Source organism: Triticum aestivum, chromosome 4B (genome assembly GCF_018294505.1).
Source record: "Triticum aestivum cultivar Chinese Spring chromosome 4B, IWGSC CS RefSeq v2.1, whole genome shotgun sequence".
NCBI lineage: Eukaryota > Viridiplantae > Streptophyta > Magnoliopsida > Poales > Poaceae > Triticum > Triticum aestivum.
The window spans coordinates 353240249-353260852 of record NC_057804.1 but is presented as its reverse complement, the minus strand read 5'-3'; positions in this window follow the sequence as shown (position 1 = coordinate 353260852).

The following is a 20604-nucleotide window of genomic DNA, read 5'->3' as shown; positions in this document are numbered from 1 at the left end:
TACACTTCATGGCAACTGAAAAGTCAGCAAGAAAGGGAGGCAGACATCGTCGTGGTGACACCTCCAAGGACTTACCTCCAGATTTGCATGAGATGTACAAAACTGATCCAGAAGAAACCTATACTGAACGCAAGAATCGAATCCAATGGATTCGAAGATATTGGGCAGAAGAATGGTTCAGATATCGCTTCATCACCAAAGAATATGCAGAGAAGAATGCCACCAAGGCACCCTGGGGTGATATTCTATACAAAAATCTTCCACCCAGGTCTCAGGCTGAAGCTATTGAGCAAGGCTTCTATCCTTGCATGGTGCCCGGACCACAGCCTGAGAATGCTGACCCGTCTTCACTACTCTGGTGTCGTGAAGACAGTCTATTCAAGCGCAACTACCAGTTTGCCAAAGACTCAACTGCAAAAAAGAAGAAGGATCTGGGGCTTGACTTCAACCCTGGTCCCTCCTCACCTCGGGACAATGGCACCCGTGAAGCCAATAAAAACAGGATTGGCCCCTTCTACAACCTTGCTGGCCTCATCACTCACATTACTGTTCGAGGTGCCAAAGTGGATCATTCTGATGATGATGATGCTGACACCGACGAAGCTCCAGCTCCTGCTCCAAAGCCTAAGAAGTAGAAGAAGACTAAAGCTTCAAAATCATCTGCTGCCTCAAAAGCTTCAAGAGCGAAGCCATTGGCAACTGCCCCTTCTGCTCCAAGCAATAACTCTGAAGATCTCTCTTGCATCTCCATGAGGTGTGAGAAGCCACAAAAGACACCAGCTCAGCAACTGAGTCATGCACTGACACCTGCAGCCATTCTGAGGAATGAAACTGAACCCATTGACCTGTCTTTAGATGAAGAATTTGGTGAAGATGCTCTGGAGCAGCTGATCAAGTGCAAGCATGAGGCGGAGATCTTCAACGATCTGCCCCTCTTTGATGTAAACATTCTGAAGAACTTCATTGATGAGTGGTTTGATAATGAATATCTCAGCTTTGATGACCTTCAGCTTCCCATTGGCGTCAGCGTTTCTTTCGAAGGCGCCATTGCTCCCGAGCTTGCTCTGGCTCCGCGCATAGTTGAATTGAAGCGAAAGATAGACTTCGAGAAGGAACCGTTCAAGAAGCATGTAGCCAGGCTGAATTTGGATGATGTGCAAAAATTCAAGGTGATGCTTAATGAACTCAAGGAGTCGTTTCAGAAGAAACGCGAGAAAGCCAAAGGCTCAAGAGAGCGCATGAAAGCACTCGCTGACAAATGCGTTCAAGCCTACAGTGAAGCTGAAAAGCGCAAGGCACTTGGCCGCCCTGGCATTGACCCCTCAATGGCTGCCAAGAAAAAGAAGTCATCTGAAGCCAACACTGAAGCACCACGGCAGGAAGAACCACACATTGTCTTCCCTGCCAGCATGCGCGGCTCGAAGCCCAAGGCTCCTTTAGTGGCTTCTGAACAGAAGAAAACCAAGGTAGCTGAAGCCGAAGCCAGGAAGCGGAAAACCAAGCGCACCACTGATGAAGCACCACCCAGGAAGAAGAGAAAAATCAAGAAGAGAGATCGGGCTGCTCCTACAGAGCCCCTCGTTGTTGAACCCCTTGCCTTTGTTCCCCCGCCGTCTGCAAACCAAGAGCGTGGATGATTGTTCATGAGCCTGCTTCCACAGAGGCTCCTGAAGCTCAAGAAGTTCCAGTTGTCGACCCCATCGCGACTGAAGACATTGTTCAAGATGATGTAGTTCTTCCTCAGATCGAGCGCCCAACGGTATCATCGCCTTTTCAAACAAACAGTGAGCTTATCAGTATTGGTCATCCTTTGACGCCAATCTCACAAGATGCATCGTGGGTAGATCGCCCCCAGCAAGCTACCCCACATCAAGACTCACCAAGTACACCCCAGCCGTCATCTGTGCCCGTCATCAGCCCCATGTCCAATGATGAAAACTACATGGAGACATCACCATAACCAATGGCGTCGCCCGTATTCCAACAGCTTCGTAAAGGCATGAGGCCATCCGTCTCCATGACCACCATCACAGAAGAGGGCTCCAACTTGTCAAGTTCGGTGGCACGTCAAGTGTTCTCTGAAGACAATCCTTCTGTGATGGTCCCTATGTCTGAAACCAATGCTGCTGAAGACCCTCCGGCTGCATCAGCCGGAGCAACACAAGAAGAAGAGCGTGTCGCTACTTCCCCTACAACACAAGAAGAAGTTGATGAAGAGAACCAGTCTATGCCAGGACCTCCAGCTACTTAAGTGGAGGGTGAGAATCCTGAGGCTGCCACAAATGACATTCCTGAAGCCAATGACATTGTCATGGACGAAGCCAGTCTCGGGGCGTCACAACACTCCACCACTACAAGAGGATCTCGTCCCGAGATCTAGGATGGCGCCGGAGAGCAACGGAAAAGGAAAGGAAGAGGTAAAACTAAGTTGCTTCTTCGACAAACAAGTGAAACCATGAACCTTGAGAGATTGAACAGACTAAAAGAGAGAATACAAGGGAGATGAACAAGATTGAAAACACTCCATTAGACAAGAGGAACAAGCAACATTAGAACTTGAAGGTTGCAAAGACATGAATCAAGAGTTTAATGGACAAGATAGAATTCAAAACCACTCCGGTTAAAACAAGATGAGAGAGGAAGAATTCGGGCAGCACTCTGGTTGAACATGGAAGGAATAGAACATGAACTTGAGAAGAAGGGATGATACTTGATGAAATCAACATCACACTGCCTCCGGAACTATTGAAAGAATGGCACAATGGGTAAGAAGGATTTCAGACAGCACTCCGATTGAAACGAGAGGCAAAACTTGATAAGATGAAAGAACTTGAATGAGAACACAACACTCCGGTTAAATGGATAAGCATGAAAAGAACACAATCCTCAATTCGAGAAGATGAGTAAAGAGAGCAACATCACAATGCCTCCGGAAGAAAAGTAAGAATGGAATGGAATGAACGGAGGAAAACTTGATCTTGAAAGAGCACGCTTACAGGAAATGCTAAATGGAGTTGCTGGATTAACAACAACGAAAGGATAAGCTTGTTGTGGGCTTATGGAAAACATCTCAAAATTATGAGGTGACAACCAGCCATTAACATAAACAATTGCTTGCTTGAGATCAACGAAGAGATGAAAACTGCTTTTGCCGAGAGGATAGGAGAAAACTTGGATCATTGATAAGCACCACAATACAACATTCCTTAGGGAAGGCTTTAGGTGAAATCTATACCAAGATAACTCCAATGAAGAGATTGATGGATTTAAAATACCTCGTTCTTGACAACATATGAATCATGAAACATGAAGGAAATTGTCAAGAGTGACATAACACCATCTCAAGAGATAAGGTAGGAAGAATTGCACTTCGAAATGCAAGAAGAAGAATACTTGAACTCCTCAGAAAAAAACATGTGTTGAGCACCATGTTTAATTTTGAGTATAGCTTGGCGGATGTTAACTTCAAGAGAAATCTTGAAGAACAATTAAAGAATGAAAAGAATCCTTGACGAACCACCATGTAGAGCCTCCATGAAGAACTCCGGTAACAAAAGGATGAAAAGAATAAGATTGAAGCCTTGAAATGATTTAGATGGGGCTTCACGACGAGATAATGCGGAAAACTTGGGACTCCGGTAAAAGAAGAAAATGAAGCATCTCAAACCGAGAAATGTGACATGATGAACAACTCTGGAAAGAAGAAACTAGATCACTTGGATGAAACAATAATAAGAATTATGTTATGCCTATCCTTCACCAATTTAAATTGATGACAAGCAACGGATTTGGCATACTACTTATTCTCGTAGAAAGGATTAAGAGAGATATAGCGCAAACTTGGGAAAAACTTGAACAAACCCCCAGTAGGATTCGGAAAGAACGAATGAATTTATATGATAACGAAGGAAGTGAAATCTTGAACGAACCACCGTAAGAATTGAAAATGAAAGTAACAAAGCAACAAATCACTGGGAAGAATTGGAAAAGGAATGAAGATACTTGAGGGGATTTAGATACAAGAGAACGAAGAGATCATGAACTAATGAGAGGATATTTGGATGATGCACCAGAAGAATTGGATAACGAGAGCTAAAAGCTGAGAATGAATAATTCTGAGACGATTGGCTCCGGAGAATGAAACTGAAAAGACTCCTGAATTGCTCCGGATGGGTGAAAAGAATTCTCACAATCGAAAGCAATTATGAGAGGATGGCATCAAGCTATAACCATGAATCTTCAAGAGAATGGAGCAAGATTTAAGAGAAATCCTTCTTCGATCTTCAAATGCTGAGAATGATGACGAGAACCACCAAAATTGTTGAGGCACTTCGGAACAAAGAAGAATAGAAATGATGAACCAACGATGAAAATATTTTGAAAGCGATCTTGGAGAAAGACTATGACTGATGAAAATTCATTCTTACATCAAACTTTGAAATGAATTTGGGAATAGCTCCGGGAAAATTAGGGTAGTCAGGAAAGATCCTGGGAAAAGACCTATGGGTTAGGGCCCACTCAAAAGGAAAACACCGTTGAACGATTGATTGAAAGGGGGGATTGCGCCGGTTGAATTAAATGACTTGAATGAGATAATAATCTCCAAATAGCTTGAACGGATCTTGAATGAAAAGACGAGCCTTGGATAAGAAATTCACATGGGAAGATATGTGAAACAAAAGGAGGATATATGATCAACATCGAAACTTGAAATTAAACCACCGGAGAAGTAAAGAGACGAAGAATAATAAACTTGTAGCTCCGCTAGTATCTTCTTGAGAATCACCGGATAAGAGCATTGACGGAAAAGAATGGAGAGACTTCACATCAATAAAAGGATACTTGATTAAGAAATCTGAGTCCTTGAGGAAAAAGGGTGGGATGGTGGGAAAACAAAGACAACTTGGGACGGATGAAACAAACACCGTCGAGAAAACTTAGAATTGATCTTGTGAATGTTGAAATGATCGGATCCACTTGAAAAGAAGCACACCAGCTGGAACGAATTAACATGACAACCTCAATGATCAAGAAGGGTTAACACTCCCATAGAAATATGACAACACCATTTAGGGAAGGTATGGATCAACACTTGACATCGAAGCAACTCGAATACCACAACTCAAAACAAAACAAAGGATTTGGCTTGCAGAATAAGCCGGAACAAACATATGATAGAGATTCCGTCCGAAGTTTTCGTGGTGGGGCCCACACGGGCTCGAACGTACAGCACCATCATGTACAAGGCAGTGCACATGACATATGAAGTGTCCCTGAACCAGCATAGCCAAGGGTTCTTTAAGACACAATGAGACCACTGTAAAAACGACCGTGCATAGCCGGACCACTAGACGTCAAACCCCAATCTCATATCATGCATCTGTCGAAAAGATATTCTAGGAGCTACTTGAATTCCCACCTATAAAACTCCCGAAACTTTCTGGTTACGCAATCTGGTGTTGGGGATACAGGGGAAGCAATATATATCTCACCCAAAACTAACAATCCCTACATCCAAGCTGTATCCATCCGTCAACACATAACCAAGAAACCTTCAGAAATCGTGTACCTCAACCTTCGAAAAGCATCCGTTATACGAGTTATGGCAGTACTCCCGAACTCCCGCCCCAGTACTAGGTGGTGTCGAGGTTATCTCACCAACAACTGCATAAAAGAGATTTTTAATGTCGGCAAAACTCAGGTATTCCAGAACTGCAACGATAAAATTGTGACGACAACACCTCAGAGCTCAACTCCCCGGGTCACTGCCACATAAAAGACAGGAGGCACCAAGAACAATTTTCTCGTCACAAAACCATCGGAACGATTCCAAGATACCCGTGTGATCCTAAATTTTTTTAGTGAAATTTGAGGAGAGGAAAGTCAAAACATCTACGTCAGGAGACCTCACCAGAGCAACGAAGGCCTGAGGAGTAAAAAGAATCCTACTCTTCGATATATATAATCCTAAGACTCAAAACTTTTTGTTCTAGACTCAACAACGTGAGCGATTCGATCAAGCAGGGGGCTCCTAAGTCGGGGATGGCTCTGATTACCAACTTGTAACACCCACGATGCGGCTATATCTCCCACGTGTCGAAGCACGACTTAGAGGCATAACCGCATGGTGGTTTTGTCGCAAGAAGGGTCATCTTCACACAATCCCATGTAATGAACAAGAATGGGATAAATAGTTGGCTTAAAATCACCACTTCACACAATGAACATATAATTCATACATCATTCAGAGTACACACATAGTCCGACTATGGACGAAGCCAAAAGAAAAGAAGATAACCCAACTGCTAGATCCCCGATCGTCCCAACTGGGCTCCACTACTGATCAACATGAAACGAAACATAGCAACGACCAAGATCTTCATTGAGCTCCCATCTGAGCTCGGTTGCATCATCTGCACTGGTATCATCGGCACCTGCAACTGTTGTGATAGTATCTGGTGAGTCACGAGGACACAGCAATCTCAAAACCCGCGAGGTCAAGACTATTTAAGCTTATGGGTAGGAAGGGGTAAAGTGGTGAGGTTGCAGCAACGACTAAGCATGATATGGTGGCTAACATACGCAAATAAGAGCGAGAAGAGAAGCAAACGGAACGGTCGTGAAGCTAGCAATGATCAACAAGTGATCATGAACTCCTACTTACGTCAAACATAACCCAAAACCGTGTTCACTTCCCGGACTCCGCCAAAAAGAGACCATCACGGCTACGCGGTTGATGCGTTTTAAATCGGATCTGGTGTCAAGTTATCTACAACTGGACATTAACAAATTCCCATCTGCCACATAACCGCGGGCACGGCTTTCAAAAGTTTAAACCCTGCAGGGGTGTCCCAACTTAGCCCATCATAAGCTCTCATGGTCAACGAAGGATATTCCTTCTCCCAGGAAGACCCGATCAGACTCGGAATCCTGGTTTATAAGACATTTCGACAATGGTAAAACAAGACCAGCAAGACCACCCGCTGTGCTGACAAATCCCGATAGGGCTGCACATATCTCGTTCTCAAGGCACACCGGATAAGCTAAGCGTACAGGTACCGACGTAATCCAAGTTGCCAAGGAATGGTCCCGCACGGTGCTCTAGTTTGGACCAACACTCAGAGGAGCACTGGCCCGGGGGGGCTAAAATAAAGATGACCCTTGAGTCTGCAGAACCCAAGGGAAAAAGGCTTAGGTGGCAATTGTTAAAACCAAGGTTGGGCCTTGCTAGAGGAGTTTTATTCAAAGCGAACTGTCAAGGGGGTCCCATAAATCACCCAACCGTGTAAGGAACACAAAATCAAGGAACATAACACCGGTATGACGGAAACTAGGGCGGCAAAAGTGGAACAAAAAACCAGGCATAAGGCCGAGTCTTCCACCCTTTACCAAGTATATAGATGCATTAATTTAAATAAAAGATATTGTGATATCCCAACATAATCCTGTCCATCATGGAGCAATCTTCAACTTCACCTGCAACTAACAATGCTATAAGAGGGGCTGAGCAAAGCAGTAACATAGCCAAGCAATGGTTTGCTAGGAAGGGTGAAAAAGTTAGAGGCTGACATGGCAATTTGGGAGGCATGGTAAACAAGTGATAGGTAGCGCAGCATAGCGATAGAACGAAGCAACTAGCAAGCAAAGATAGAAGTGATATCGGGGGTAATGGTCATCTTGCCTGAAATCCCGTTAGGAAAAAGAACGAGTCCATGAAGAAGACAAACGGACGTAGCCGAACGAATCCTCACAACTCTGGAACGAAACCGAAGCTAACGAGAGAAGCAAACCAGAAAGAAGCAAACAACATGGTAAACACACAAGCATAGTCATGGCATGACGCACAATCAAGTATGATGCATGTCCGGTTTAATGAGGCATGGCATGTCAAAGTGCAACAAACTATACTACAAGTTAAGTGGAGCTCAATATGCAACGAGTTGCATATTGACGAAACGCCACATCAATTATTTAGTTCTCTCTCGTTATAAGCTACTCAACAATATTAAATGTTGTTAAACATGGCAAGAGGTGAGGCATAAGTAAACTAACTATTTAGGCAAGTTCAAAAGAGGCCGAAAATAACAAACAACAATTTCGGAAAACCCTCATGTCATTTAGCAATTTAATGCAAACACAGTTTTAACCATTGAAATGTTGTTAACATGATGCAGATGACATAATCAAGGTTTATGCAATTTTTTATGAAAATGTTGACATGAGCATGATATGAGGCATTTATCGCCATGGCGGAAGGAAAAAGGTGCCATGGCGGTGAAACGGAAATGGTGCCACGACAACATTCCGGTCCCGGTAACTCATGGAGGTACCGGTGCAAAAGGAAGTGCGACGGATGTGCGGACATGCAAAAGATGGTGGGGTGATCCCGATTACCGGGTTCCCACGGGTCAATCGCATGGGAAACAAGGAACGTGCAAAGACAACTCGGACACGGTGCAAACATAGGGTGCATCTCATACAACACATGCATTCGGTCCACGGGTGATCATCTCAGGATTATACCTTCGAAGCGTGCGTTTCGGAGAGGGTCGAGTTCGACGAAGGAAGTAGTCGTTCACAGGTCGTCGTGGGAGTTAGTTGTTCACGTGGCGACGGTAGTGGAAGTAGTCGTTCACGGTGGAGAGGAACTTGACGTTTCTGCTACCCGGGTCTTCGGCGATGGTAGCTGTGCATGTTCCAACATCAAACTTGGAGGGACACCGACGTCGTGGTACTTGATGAATCCCGGAAATGGCGATAGATGTACTTGATGGGCCATCGGATAGTCCTACTCGAGGTCCTCGCGCACCTGATGACTTCGGGAGAGGAACTTGGCAATCCAAGTTGTTGTGGCCACGGTCTTGACATCAACAGTGCTAGGCAGCGGAGAGCACACACACAGGGCACGGCAGAGGTTGTGCACGGCAGCAACGGGTCGGCCAAAAGAGGCAGAGGCCATGGCGCCATGGATGAGCGGCAGCGGCGGATCCGGGTCACGCGAGGGCGGATCCGGCGGGACCTGATCCGGCCGGAGTCGAGACGAAGGCAAGCTCCAGCGGCGGGACTTGGTGGCGGGGCCGGCGCAAGGAGAAGGGGCAGCGTCGGGCGCGTAGGGCTCGGGGACAAGCACCAAGGATGAGGCAGGAAGGGAAGGAGAGGGCGCGTGGGGTCTGCTAGAACTGTAGGTCACCGGCGAGGAGGCTGGGGATGCGGATGACGGCGTCGAGGCGCGGCAGCTCGGGGCTGTTCCTAGTGTTGGAGGTCGGGACTTGGCCAGTAGCAGGGCGTCACGGAGGAGCAGGAGAAGGGGAGGCCCAGAGGCAAGAAGGCGCGGCGGCGGTCATGGCCTCGACGAGGGGGTCGGGCGCGAGGCTCTGCTCCTCTCTCTTTCTCTGAGGGAGGTAGCGCGAGGAAGGAGACAAGAGGGAGACTCAGCGCGAGGAAGGAGACGAGAGGGAGATGGGGATCGAGAGGAGGGAGTGGTGGCGCAAGGGAGGGGAGCAGGGTGCGGGCTAGGGGAAGATCGGGCTAGGGTTTAGGTTAAGTGGGGTGGCTGGGCCTTGGAGGTTAGATGGGCTGGCCTGGTCATTGGGCCAAAATTAGGCTTCTCTCTCTCACTAATTTTCTAGCAGAAAAGAAATAGAGGGAGGAAAAGAAAGAGAGGGTAATGGAAAGGTTTTGCGCATGGGGATTATTCTCCCGGACTCACAAAAATATGCTTGTTCCGAGAAAATATAAAAGGCCATGATTGAGAGATTTAAATCCAAACTCATTTGATTTAAATTCAAATGATTTGAATAGGAAGTGAGGGTTGGGAAGGTCCAAAAATGTTTGGATTTTTTAGTGGAGCTGCGGAATATGATGAAAGAATATATGGCAAGGTTGGAGACCAAGAATTAAGATAACAAAGGCATTGGGATATTTTGCAAGTGTGTTTATGGGTGATTCAGAATTAGTGGAATATTTAATATAGCTCCCTAATATTGGGACGATATGTTATAAAGAGAAGTCACCATGTGAATTCCCTCGATTTAAATAGATCAAAAGATCTATGCAATTTATTTAGTTGAGTTGAGATGCAAAAGATTAATGACATGAAGGCATGATGACATGATGCAATGCAAAAATAAAAGAGCAAGCACAAAAGAAACACACGGCGAAACTCGGAATAGCTGGAAGTCTTCTGGAGCGTCGGTCTTGGGGCGTCACAGGGAGAGACGCGCTGCCTGACGAATTCCTTCACCACCATCGGCGCCGTCACCTCCAGCTCTTGTAACCTCTCCAACCTCTTCTAGAAGAAAGCAAGGCGCCGGTCGAGAGCTTTGCGTGGCCCCAACCAGAGCTAGGCGAGGTCGGTACCCCAAGAGTCAGGAGCAGGGGGCTAACAACATCCATGAACAGCCACTGCTTCCGGAACCCCTTCACAGCAGGCGAAAGCTCAAAGTCGATCCCCGAGCTGGCAGTTGCAGCCACGACTTTGAAGGTCGCACATCCTGATCATTGGCGAGCATCGACCAACCGGAGCAATAAGAAATGGCGAAACAGGGCCATAAAAGGGGTAATGCCGACCATGGCCTCGCAATGTGTCAGGACCCCGACTCAATGCCATATCGATCTAGCATGTAACACCTCATATCACTTTGCGGCCTCACGCACGGTATCCCCACAGGTGTCGCCTTACCTTTCCCCGGGACCGTTTGCGTCTTTTGGCACACGTATATGATAGTGTCTCTAGCATCCATATGATAAGGAGCCCGGGCTGACATGGCTAGTCGTAAACCCAAAGTGGCACAAACTTACAGGGACAGGCATCCATGACCCAACATCGAACGTGTCGGTCATCAGCGAGTGAATCCAGGCTGTAGCACTGGGCTAGAAGGACTCCGGTGAACCGGGCTGTAGCGGGCTAACAGGACTCCGGTATTCATTGCGTGACATTTCCCCGAAGGGACAGACACAGGAACGAAGAAGGACACATGCCGGCCAGCCTAAGTGTTCCGGAGTAGTAGCAAGCTACCATGGCTCAGTGGAAACACTAGGAGACATTTCCCGGTAAGAGAGGCTACTAAGGATAAACAACTAGATAGTCAGATCCCACACATACCAAGCATTTCAATAACATACACACAATATGCTCGATATGTGCAAATACAACATGGCATCACAACATGACTCTATGACTCAAGTATTTATTCAATAGGCTCCGAGGAGTGAGATATTACAAACATGGGTCTCATGACCCAACATTTAGAGCATACAAGTCAAAGCACAAGCGGAAGCTTAACTTGTCTGAGTATAGACAACTATAAACGAAAAAGGCTGAAACGCCTGACTATCTACCAGATCCTGCCGAGGGCACAAGATCATAGCTGAGGTAACAAGCTAAACGTCGAAGTCCACGCGGTACTACTAGCGAGACTGAAGTCTCTCTACAAAAACATAAATTAAGCAACATGAGTACAAATGTACCCAGCAAGACTTACATCAGATCTAACTACATATGCATCATTATCAACAAGGGGATGGTGGGGTTTAACTGCAGCAAGCTAGCTTTGACTCGGTGGCTATCCTGAACTACGACTGCAAGTAACTCTTTTGAGGTGGCGCACACGAGTCCACATATTCACCATGTCAATACAACACTATGGATCCGCTCCCGTCTCCCTACGAGAACGCCATCCATAGCACTCACGCTTATCTTGAGTATTTTAGAGTATCCACTTTCACTTGTCTATGAACTCTACAGGCAACCCAGAAGTCCTTTTCCGTGGACACGGGTATTCGAATAGATCATATTAACCCTGCAGGGGTGTACTTCTTCACACACACTCTCACCACTTACCGCCGTTTACAGGACGTGTACTCGGCAACCTTCAAGCGGAAGCCCAGCGAGGGTGTCGGCCACGACCTGACTAATCACACAAGTCTCTCGTCCAGGTTTATCGCCTATTCGGGTTCCATCCGCAAGGAGATCCGACCGGGGTGTCGCTCACGGCCCCGAACGATGTGTGCAGGGTTCCCAAGCCCACCATCCGGGTGCTACTTGGTACACCGGGCCACTGTGCCTAGTCTGTCCCAAGCCCACCTGTACCGGGTGCCACTTGGTAGACTACTAACACTACCTACAAACACCAGAAACTAGCTGCAACTCCTGGACAGAGATCGAGTTGATTAATAAGTCGAGAGGGGCACTTAAGCATTCCAATGCGTGGTAGTAACTGGTCATGGATCACAAACACAGAACTCAGTTCCTGAGGACGGCTGCAATGAGACAACCCACCATGTACTCCTACATGGCCTCTCACCGTTACCTTTACCAAATCGTGTTCACACACTTAGCTCTCAACAATAGGACATGTTTACACAACTCCGATTCATCCCCGATGAATCAGACCTGACTCAAACAACTCCTACTCATGCTAGTGGGTTTCATTTATTTACTGTGGCAATGACAGGTCATGCAGAGGATAAAGGGGTTCAGCTACCGCAGCAAGTAACAAATATGTCGTTGTTGTCCTAATGCAGTAAAAGAGAGTAGGAGCGAGAGAGTGGGATTTTATCGGAATGAACAAGGGGGTTTTGCTTGCCTGGCACTTCTGAAGATAATATAGTTCTTCATCAGTGTCATCGAACTCATCGTCGAACCACGTCTATCGAGAGGGGACAAACACCGGCAAACAAGGAAGAGCCTAATCAATGCAATGTACAATATGATGCATGATCATGACATGGCAATATGCTGTTGATTGAGCTAATGCAACTAACAACAAGTTAAATGGAGTTGGTTTGAATCCAAGATTCAAATTCAAACTCCATATGTGGATATTTGAATGCCATTTAATTGAATTGTCCTAAACAGTAGCTATAAGTTGTTCTAACATGCATGAAAATGGTACAGATGGATAGATTGGATTTTTCTGATCATTTTTCATATATAAATTATTTAATTTGGAGTTACAGTTGAATTTCTATGAATTTTAGAAGTTTATACAATTTTCTGGAATTTCTTGAATTAAATTAAATCCAGAAAATAACTAATTGCGTCAGCACTACGTCACTATGACGTCAGCGGTCAACAGGCGTCGACCAGGTCAAACCTGACCAGTGGGGCCCACTGGTCAGTGACCCAGGGCCAGTTAGCGTCGCTGACAGGTGGCCCTGGTCAACTGGCACGTCAGCCAGTCAACCCTGACGCGTGGGCCCGCTAGTTTTGTTAATTAATCTAGCTTAAACTAAACATCGGCTTAATTGGGTAGCAGGGCCCACTGTCATTGTCTAGAGGGTGGGGTTGTTTAGTGGGGTTAGCCGCTAATGACGTGCCATGTCAGCTTCGCCGGAGTATGGCCGGCGGCGACCTCTAAACGCGGCGGAGGAACACTGGAGGGGCTCGGGTTTCGCCTATAGTGCACCATTCGATGCGCCCTTTGGCTCTACGGATAGCTGGGACTCGTGCGCATCCAACACGACTAGCGGCAGCAGCCAGGGTGGATCGAGCTCACCGGAACGAGCTCGCAACGGCGGCCGGAGTTCGGGCATCGACCAAGTCGACACCATAGAGCACGTTAGGAGCAGCGGTTGGGTGTTTTGAGATCCTGGAGACGCGCTGAGCGCGTTGCTATGCTCGTATGTGAGCGGAAGAGCTTAGGAGCACGGGCCTGACGGCCATGGCGGACGGCGGTGCGGGAGCTCGCGAAGTACTGCGCTTCGACACACGGACGACGAGGGAAGAAGGGGGGGAAGGGACCAGGGCTCACGGCGAGGTGAAGGGTGCAGATGGAGGGCTGGGGACGACCCGGTTGGCGCGAATCGGCACCGACGATCTCGGTGGCCCGAGGTAGAAGACGACAATGTCGAGGGCGTTGTGGTGCTTCCCAGCTCACGTAGCTCGGTGGATTTGACGGGGATGGCGTGGCGGATCTCTCGAGCATGTTGGATGGGCGAGGGAGGGCCGGTGGCCATGGCAACAGTGAGCGGCGGCGACGGCTGCGCTCGGGTGAGCTCGGGGGGAGAGAGCCAGGGGAGGGGAGAGAGAGCAGCGAGTGAGGGAGAGGGGACAGGGTCTTCGGGCGTCTCCGTGGCGCTGGTAGAAGGCCCGGGGCTCCCAGGTGGAAGCAGGAGGTGGCCAAGGGCTCTCGGGCGTGCGCCACGCCTCGCCTCTGCCGCCTGGCGAGAGGAAGCAGATGGCTGGCACGGGCCAGCACAGTGCTGGGCCGGCCAGCGGGCTACCAGGTGGGCTGCGCCAGGTAAGTCCTTCTCTCTCTCTCTCTTTTATTTGTTTAATTTTCTATTTCTTCTGTAGCTGTTTGGGCTTTATTAAAAATACCAGGGCACTTCTAAAAATCCTGAAAATAATTGTGGGCACCTTCTGAAATATATGCAACAGCCCACATTTAGTTTCAGAATTATTTGAGCATTTAAATTATTTATAGCATTCGAATGCCCAAATTCAAATACTTTATGAGTTAATTCAAAAATCCATAAATGGCCAAGAAATATGCTCATCATTTTTGGCAGAGGTTTTCACCTTTATCAAAAATCATGAACATTTCCAAAGGCATTTTGGGTTCATTGAAAATATTTTTATTGAACCTAGTTGAATTCAATTGGTGCTAGGGTTTCAACAATCCCCATTTCAGGTTTAAAAGAAATTTAAACATGATGCAACACATGACTAACTAGCCCAGAGCAAACCAGAACTAGGGATGTGACAACTCACCCCCACTAAACAAGAATCTCGACCCGAGATTCAAGCGTAGGGTAAGACGAAGGGGAAACACATACTAGTATAATCTTCACGATCCAGAGTGCAGTTCATAAGAGTGTTGATTTGATCCGCATCTTTGTCTCGACGTCTTGCTTTGAGAACTCCAGCTAACATGACAAGGAGAGAAGAAGGAGACTCTAGAAGGATCGATCTTCTCGAAGATCGAACAACTCGGGATTAACTCACAGAATGAGACATAACAATATCTCTCGAACTGAGACATGAAGCACACATCTAGAGGGATGGAGTGGAACAGATGACGAGGGTTCACTAGGTAGACAACAATTCCACACCTAAGAAGGTGGTGAACGGTTGCCAATGTAGTGAGGAGTTGAGTTGCCATGATGCCACAACGAGACACCTTAGGGAAGGTGACTCATAGATATATCCCCTTAGGTGGCAAAAAGAATTACCTTTGATTCAAAAATCATTGAAACTCTTTATACCAGCCTAAGGAAATTCACCAACAATCGATTTGGGAGGTGCAAAGGAATGGCATACCCAGACTAGAATGGATGATCTGGATTACCTTGTTGAAAACAACACAAGGGATGATTTTAGTAACTGGGAAGAAGCTCAACAGTAGAGAGTGAGTCCACTGTTTGAGAAGTTATAGCATAATCGAGGAAACTGAGAGCAATCCAGTTAGTGCCGATGATAACACCTAGCGCTTGTGCGTGCTCTCAAGAACTTGAGCACTTCCATATTCATCAAGGTATTACCAATATCTGTGTCAAGGATCCTGGCAACACAATGTACTACCATGATGAATGCCGGTAGAAGATGCAGATGCAAAGGAAGATAACACCTTCTCAGATTTCACCTCGGCGGGGCCAAGGAGACAAAATCTGGATGATCGACCGAGAGACATTTAGCACTCCTCTTCTAATGTTCTCCTTGATGTGCTAGCGTAATCCATAGATAATTATGGTTTGATATCTAGAACATCAAGTAAAAGGTCGGACTTCGGGAACACAAAAGTCCATAAGGAACAACTAGGGAGTAGATCCTACAAAATCCTTATGGGGAGGTGGCCAACTTCCTCAATCAAGATACTACAACAAGAGGTCTTCCGGCTGGGTGTGCTGGCCACGACATCCACTTTACTGGGTTACAGAGAGACCATTATTATAGTTCTTGGGAAACGTTCCAACCATCATATCTGCCTGAGATTCAGATCTGGTTGGTGTCAGGATATTCCAGACTCATTGAGTCTAGTAAGAAAAATGAAAGTTTGCAACACAAATCGATGAGATGACGTTGCGAGATTCTCGGGAAATGAACTACGATAGCAAGCTCCAAAGCATGAGCTGGTTTTGCTACGCACGTGTGAACACGTTGTTCCAGACAAACATGATCACATGGTAGTCTTACAATAAAACACTACCGAGTTCTGGTAGGGAACCATCATTGAGGATATCGAAGTTCTTTCATAAGTCCGGATTAGCTCTTATGAAGTAACTCCTTCTCCTTGAACAAGTCAATCAGTGGCTTGGGGTGCTACGGAATACATATGGAGTGGAGGTAATTAATCTACCAAACCATAGTATACTTTGCACATGCATGACTGACTTGGGACGATTCCAGAGGAAACAAAACAAACTTTCTCGAATTCACGGCAGCAACTTACATCAAATGCACGTGAATCAAAGGAAGTCACTTCTTTCATCCAAACATATACTTCATGAACAGGGCATGAAGAAAATGCTTACACAAGTTTCCAACACTAGCTGGATGTTCAACACAAATCATGGAGGAGACAAAATGTTGCTGATGGGCTCAACAACAACTCATCGGAACTTCCATATCACTGGACTTCCACCGTTATGTGAACAATGTGATAGTATTGGTCAGACCAAAGGATGTAATGGTGTATGCTCGAGGAATCAACCATGAGTAAGACAACATTATGAATATCGTTGGTTCTGATTTGATTTGAGGATAGCCCACACTCAAATCAAAGTTTGAGAAGACAACAGATCCAACAACTGATCACGAGGACCAATCGATGAGAATATCATCTTTCTTCAACACACACACACACACACACACAAGGATATCCCTTTGGAATGAACTGAGGCGGACAAGCTTTTATCTTCCAACTCTCCAAGTTGTTGTTTAGCTTATCCAACTAGCTCAGGGTATCCAACACGGATTCTTGGAGAAAGGGTGGTTTCGAAAACCAACTTGGTCACGAGCTCAACATAGCGGTCAAGTGACAACCTGGTGATACTTCCGAGAAGATATTCGGAAAATCACGAACCACCGGTATGTTACCAAGCTCAAGAAAAATCTTGTTTCTAAGGCAAGAAGAAATGATCAAATAAGCAAGGGATTGGCACAATCCTAACCCATTGATCGAAGTGTGCACCAGAAATATGGACTAGGTAGCACGATCAATCTTAGGATGACGATTCCATAACCAACACGCTAAGAATGAGAGTATTGTCCATTAACTACCAAGCAACCGAGTTGCTAGGAGTATAGATTTCACACATCACGATTCACTTGCCGGCGTTCCAGTTATGATAACACGGGAACCAAGGAATGAATATCGATGGCGAGAAGTATCACTGTATCAAGAGTTCATCGGATGGTGTGCAATTCCCATGATAACCTTAATATAAAGATGGTAATACTCCAAGGTGGAGCAGAACAAAAGAGGGATTAGTATTTGATCTGCGGAGCACAACTGCTTTGACCCAATCCTGGATATGGATGAGGTACTGGAGTTTGTTTCTCCTACTCATTCTGGAATAGAATGGCTTGACGGACCACAAGAGTAATAGGCATCGACGAACAAATGCACGCATACTCTTGACTATCAATTGATAGACGAGGGTCAGAATACAACTAAAGAGAGGGACAACTCTAAGGAACATATATCTTTCTGAGTTGTGGATGCATAGATTAGTATGTCGAGCAGAACTCAACATTTCTTCCGGATAACCCATGCAGAAAGGTAGAACTGGCAGATTCACAATTACGAATGGAGAACTCCTCAAGAGTACTCTGATTGTGATCCTTTGATTCAGCGAGGAACTTCTGCCGTAAACGGTTCATAGTATTTGGAAGAAGGAAATACCACAGACCTCAAGGACTATCGCAAAGTTACTAATATCCTAAAGGAACTAGCAAATACTAACAACATGAAGTATGGTGGATCTCGGGTTCAAAACCCAGAAGTGGAATGCCTACTAACAAAGTGGCATCACGGGATGCTTTCGGAAATGATGGCCAAAGTCATCACACTGGGAACACAAAACATGGCTAGATTACTAGATGATACTCTAGACACCTAGGGTCATAATAATAACTCCAACATATACGTTGAGGCAATAGAGTACCTCAACTCACCGTTTAGTGTGATTAACCTGGCCAGAAAGGTCATCGAAAATAGAGGGAAAAAGATTTTGCAATTGCATCAGATTATTTAGAAACCTGGGATGACTCAGACAGCATAACACGGCTGTAAATGCTCAAAAAGATTTGGGACATTCTACACAAATGGTGGCATAACCACTCAGAAGCATAATATCAAGGTTTCAAGATCAATAGTTATCATACAGAGGTAGAAACTGAACTGAGGCTTAAATCCAACAATCCTACATGTGTACAGATTAGTAACACGTGATCCTGATAGAAAGAAGAGAGAGCCTAGTTCCTTAACCCCGTAGGAAAGACAAGATGACTCGGATCAGAAGGGCATAAGGTATAAGGAGTAAAAAGAGCCTTACGTTCCATCCCACAATCAATTCCCTTATATAACTAAAGAATTTCTAGACTCAACTTCAACCAGTTTGGCTTGGTAATCCTATAGGCAGCCAGGCTCTGATACCAAAGCTGTCAGGACCCCGACTCAATGCCATATCGATCTAGCATGTAACACCTCATATCACTTTGCGGCCTCATGCACGGTATCCCCGCGGGTGTCGCCTTACCTTTCCCCAGGACCATTTGCGTCTTTTGGCACACGTATATGATAGTGTCGCTAGCCTCCATATGATAAGGAGCCCGGGCTGACATGGCTAGTCGTAAACCCAAAGTGGCACAAACTTACAAGGACAGGCATCCATGACCCAACATCGAACGTGTCGGTCATCAGCGAGTGAATCCAGGCTGTAGCACTGGGCTAGCAGGACTCCGGTGAACCGAGCTGTAGCGGGCTAACAGGACTTCAGTATTCATCGCGTGACATTTCCCCGAAGGGACAGACACAGGAACGAAGAAGGACACATGTCGGCCAGCCTAAGTGTTCCGGAGCAGTAGCAAGCTACCATGGCTCAGTGGAAACACTAGGAGACATTTCCCGGTAAGAGAGGCTACTAAGGATAAACAACTAGAAACTCAGATACCACACATACCAATCATTTCAATAACATACACACAATATGCTCGATATGTGCAAATACAACATGGCATCACAACATGACTCTACGACTCAAGTATTTATTCAATAGGCTCCGAGGAGCGAGATATTACAAACATGGGTCTCATGACCCAACATTTAGAGCATACAAGTCAAAGCACAAGCGGAAGCTTAACTTGTCTGAGTACAGACAACTATAAATGAAAAAGGCTGAAAAGCCTGACTATCTACCAGATCCTGCCGAGGGCACAAGATCGTAGCTGAGGTAACAAGCTAAACGTCGAAGTCCACGCGGTACTACTAGCGAGACTGAAGTCTCTCTACAAAAACATACATTAAGCAACGTGAGTACAAATGTACCTAGCAAGACTTACATCAGATCTAACTACATATGCATCATTATCAACAAGGGGATGGTGGGGTTTAACTGTAGCAAGCCAGCTTTGACTCGGTGGCTATCCTGAACTACGACTGCAAGTAACTCTTTTGAGGTGGCGCACACGAGTCCACATATTCACCATGTCAATACACCACTATGGATCCGCTCCCGTATCCCTACGAGAACGCCATCCATAGCACTCACGCTTATCTTGCGTATTTTAGAGTATCCACTTTCACTTGTCTATGAACTGTACAGGCAACCCAGAAGTCCTTTTCCGCGGACATGGCTATACGAATAGATCATATTAACCCTGCAGGGGTGTACTTCTTCACACACGCTCTCACCACTTACCGCCGTTTATACGACATGTACTCGGCAACCTTCAAGCGGAAGCCCAGCGAGGGTGTCGGCCACGACCTGACTAATCACACAAGTCTCTCGTCCAGGTTTATCGCCTATTCGGGTTCCATCCACAAGGAGATCCGACCGGGGTGTCGCTCACGGCACCGAATGATGTGTGCAGGGTTCCCAAGCCCACCATCTGGGTGCTACTTGGTACACCGGGCCACTGTGCCTAGTCTGTCCCAAGCCCACTTGTACCGGGTGCCACTTGGTAGACTACTAACACTACCTACAAACACTAGAAACTAGCTGCAACTCCTGGACAGAGATCGAGTTGATTAATAAGTCAAGAGGGGCACTTAAGCATTCCAATGCGTGGTAGTAACTGGTCATGGATCACAAACACAGAACTCAGTTCCTGAGGACGGCTGCAATGAGACAACCCACCATGTACTCCTACATGGCCTCTCACCGCTACCTTTACCAAATCGTGTTCACACACTTAGCTCTCAACAGTAGGACATGTTTACACACCTCCGATTCGTCCCCGATGAATCAGACCTGACTCAACTCTAAGCAGTAGCAGGCATGACAAACTAGCATGAATGAGTAGGCACATCAGGGCTCAAACAACTCCTGCTCATGCTAGTGGGTTTCATTTATTTACTGTGGCAATGACAGGTCATGTAGAGGATAAACGGGTTCAGCTACCGTAGCAAGTAACAAATATGTCGTTGTTGTCCTAAT